The sequence below is a fragment of the Aplysia californica genome, unplaced genomic scaffold (assembly GCF_000002075.1).
Source record: "Aplysia californica isolate F4 #8 unplaced genomic scaffold, AplCal3.0 scaffold00098, whole genome shotgun sequence".
In the NCBI taxonomy this organism is placed as follows: domain Eukaryota; kingdom Metazoa; phylum Mollusca; class Gastropoda; order Aplysiida; family Aplysiidae; genus Aplysia; species Aplysia californica.
Genome location: NW_004797368.1, coordinates 1,464,311 through 1,468,887, shown reverse-complemented (window position 1 = coordinate 1,468,887; position 4,577 = coordinate 1,464,311).

The window sequence follows — 4,577 nt, the reverse complement described above, 5'->3', positions numbered from 1 at the left end:
CCCTTGTAAGAAAAACCCTCAAAAATTGATCTAGAAATGTCCCTTGTTTTTCTTTTCTTTTCTTTTTGTCCCTCTCTATCTAATTTCTCACAATACAAGCTCACATATATTCATTTCTGAAACCGACATCACTTTTTCAAGGAAAGGGCGGCCTATGGTATTCTGCTCTAGCTGGAACTGGTTTATTGAAAACTTTTCGACGAGCAAAACAAGACAAAACAGAACAAAACAAGACAAAACAGAACAAAACAAGAACTATGCCGTGACGTAATTTATGATAGGAGGAAAAAGAAATGTTAGCCCACAGTACTTCGATACTATTTATAGCGTGCATGCCAGTCCTGGTCTTTACTGGGGACACGTACATGGGCGCGGCTATGATTTTTTTTTTTTAATTCTTAAAGGGTGTATTTCTCCCAGTTACATCGGTGTCTCATTTCTATAAACATCGGGTTCTCGGGAAATTTTGTAGGTTTAGCAAGACCGTTACACTTAAACCATTTGATCAATCAATTGACAAATCAATTAATCAATCGATTGTTCGTTTTGTTTGAGTTTGAATGGACATCGATAAAATAGGGTTTTTAGTTCTAATGTAAAGCAAGACAGACAGATATAAACAACCGAACGAAAGAAAAGAACTGGAACCTACACCAATGATACCCTCTAACTTTCGCTATATACTTGTAGTTATTATTGGTCACGATTAATCCGTCATTCAGTCAATGTGATACACGGAGCAATATTTCTTAGGCTTAAAAAAACAAGGCCTCAATATAAGGCGCCGCCCCGCTGGTAAACAATTAATTCTTTTCTTTGTCTAATCTACCTTCTCTTCGGTGCCTGTTAATTAAGCGTGGTTTGATAAAGGCAAATAGAAACATGTCGAAATCTCTATCTGCTCAGTACTTAGTTTTAAGGAATTTGACGTCATAAAGTTTGAGTTTAACAACACGTCAAGCTTTTTCGAATGCAATTTTTTTTTAAAATATCTTTACAACGATTCCAAATAATCTTACGATTTTGATAAAAGAGAAAGAACATTAATTTGGTTTTTGGCCTCATTGTCTTAGTAACTCAGGACGGCCAAAAACCCCAGATGTCAGATAGAACGTTGTAATTCTAAGGTAGAGATTTAATAAGGGGACAATGCAAAAAGGACATACAGACAGAGACATCAGAGGAAAAGGAATGAAGTTTAAGACATTGTCGGCGCAACCTTCTCGGCATCTGTGGGGTAAAAGTTTGACTTTCTGCCTTCGCTTAGCGGCGTGAGTTCGATTTCTGATTAAAGAAAACATCGTCTTTCGCCAGAAAAGCAGCCCTAAAAGGGGTAGCTATTTGCTGTGTAAATGCTCCGTCCCCCCCCCCCAAAAAAAAAACCCCAACAAGAACAACAACAACCAACAACAAACAGAAAAAAACAAAAGCAATCGCTTGTTGCAAATCGTAAGTCTTACTTACGCTTTCCTTCTTTTTAAGAAATCCTCTATGTAAAATGGAAGCAAGAGTGGGAACCTGTGCATCTCTATCACTGATCTGTGGAGTTATCTATATCTTATCGTTGGCATGCTGTTTAAGTGCACTAAGCCTAGAAAGTAACGATTTTCAGGAGCGATTTAAAAAATGATTATTTCATTCTTTTAACGAGTGTGCCTGAACTATGTACTTTGCCATGCTTTTTTAAAAACATTTGTGAGGCGATGTGGTGAAATGAGGCTTTCGCCAAAGTAACGAAATCGCAGGAACAGGATTTTTTCCCGCCAGTTTTGAAATTTTGATCGACTGGGGTTGTTTTTTTTTGCATTAACATCTTTCATGTTCATATAATAACACATTTCTTTGGGCATTTTACTTAAAAACATTTACTAAAGGCACAAAATATATCATTTTGTCAGTTTTTAAAGACTCTTTAACTACTAGAGTTACCAAAGTTTGGCGGCCATTTTCTCGTTAATTTCACCACTGAAACCAGGTGACCTCACTTCCTTCAATAGCAAATATGTTGAGTTCTATTCAAGATAAATGGCTATGATTATGTTTCATTGGAAGCGGAGCAAATAGATCAGCTTTCACATCACACCAATAACTTCACATGCCCAAAAAATTGACGAGCGCCTGATTCCACCGCGTCGTGACACATATAGAATTTGAATTGCAACAAAATTATTATTTCTTGAGCACTTGCAACCAATATCACAGATGGAGAACCGTCAATGAAAAAACAATCATAATGTTTGGCTGAGGCTATTTTGACAGTTAACTAACGATATAGCACTGACCTGTGGAGATGACAGCCCAAACGACGACTTGCATGAATGACGTCATCCGGAAGTGTGCACAACAATATGGCGGCATCTCATCTGATCGCCCCCCTGTCACAATTCTCTGCTGTGTGATGCTGGACTCTTGCCTTGACTGCTGTTCTAAATAAGATGTATTATTGTTGAATCTTTTACGCCCCCCGTGACACAATTTAGATTAGTACTTGTCAATCTCCGTGAAGCCAGCACTCACTTTTGCCATCTTTAACGCTTTAAAGGCGTATCGGACACATGACATCGACGGTGTCGTAAGCAATCCACTTAAGTTCGTTTAGTTAGTTGTTTTTTTACACCAGAGACAAAAAAAACAACTAGTTTTTGTTGTGTTGTCCCTATCAGGAATCATGAAAAGCTATGAAAATTGTAAGCCCTGACCACAGCATTAACACTACATTTTGGTGATATTGAAAAAAATTCATGTACATTATTTTCGATAGAGCTGTGGGGGGGGGGGGGGGGTTAAATTGGAATTGAAAATTCTCAAAATTTGTACATAGTGGATTGCTTGAGACAACAACGACATATGCACGATCAAGAGCAAGATAAAGGCAAGGCTGCAGCACATTTCGATCCATAATACACGAATCAGAAACTAGAATTTGCATACTATTTCTTAGTACACATGTAGTTGCCTACATTTTTAAAGTTTTGGATGGCGGTTGTTGTTGTTAGCGATCCAGTTAACGCTCAGGTGCTACTGGATCGCGAACAACAACAACAACAACAACAACAACAACAACAACAATGAAAAAAATACTCATCTATCATGAATAAACGACGTGTTATATGCGATAGAAAGAGAAAATGGTTGCTTGTGCGAGGGATAAAATTTGCGAGAAAATGGCCGCTAAAGTGTGATCACTTCCAAAGCTTGAGAATCCTTAGAAACTGCAATTTTTTCATTTTATTATGCCCTTCTTCAACATTTTCCAGTAAAATCCACAAAGTAATGTGCTTTTAGAAGGGCATAAAAAGGTATTGACATTTCTTTTAAAAATCGGTAATAAAACTTGCCTAACGGGAGGAAGAATGTCCATTTTTTCAATCTCATTATTTTGACGAGCACCTGATTTTACCGCGACACCATAAATGTTGTAGGCGACCAGAAAGCCCGTCATCAATGAGACAAGAGGACACAATGCTCTCGTAGCGCCCACCTACACGCACTTCCTATCGGGGTATAAGTGATGACACCGCTACCTTAGAATGGCACAGTTCTATCTGACATTTTTGGCCGTTTCCAGTTACTACAGACCACGAGGACAGAAACTAATAAGTGTTCTGTCTGCTCTATCAAAATCGTATGATTATTCGAATTCGTTATCAAGATAATCAAAGAATTACAATTGAAAAAGTTGGGTGAAGTAGTCCAGAACAGCGCCGGGCGTCGGTAGCTTTGTGGTTAGGCTACCGGACTCGTAATCGTGAGATTGCGGGTTCGGGGGTCCGAGCCTTAACTCGGTACGACGTTGTGTCCTTGGGAAAGGCACTTTACACAAATTTCCCACTTGGCTCGGTCCTATCGGAGACGAACGTTAAACTAGGAGGTCCCGCCCTTTAATAGCCTAATAGTGTTGATAGGGGCGTTAAACTCATACCATTTCACAGAACAGCGCCGAATTGTGGATACCTCGCAACCCCAGAATTACTAAGTTCTATCCGCTCAGAACCTAGTTTTGAGAAATTTGACGTAAAAAATGTTCAGTTTCACAACGTGTCAAGCTTTTTCAAATGCAGTTCTTTAAATACTTTATTAACGACTCCGAATAATGTTATGATTTTGATAAAAACAGATTGAAAATGTCTCTGACCTCATGGCCTTCTAAGTAACTGAAAACGGCCAAAATTGTCAGATAGAACTTTGTAATTCTAAGGATGCGACCTGTTAAGGTATGGGAAAAAGCCTAAGGTCACCCTATGATATGGTTTAATAACAAGCAGGAAAATTCTAAACGGCTCTGAATCGTGGTGTGTTTTATACATAGACATTTCAGTTTTTGTATGGCCACTGCCTAGGATGTGACGTCAGCATACATACCACAAACGTGTCCGGTTCTCGTGAGAAAAAGCACTCAATTTGCAAGGTTTAAAAAAAGATTAGTAAAAGTTTTAGGGCATAAAATGATAGGTTTCAAGCTTCGAGATTGTACTACTGTCCAGTATTTCCAGAGAAGAATGACGCTTTTATTTATGAAGACACTTTAACTTATGGAACAGTAAATATTGTCTATAATGAATGACGGACCCCCCCCC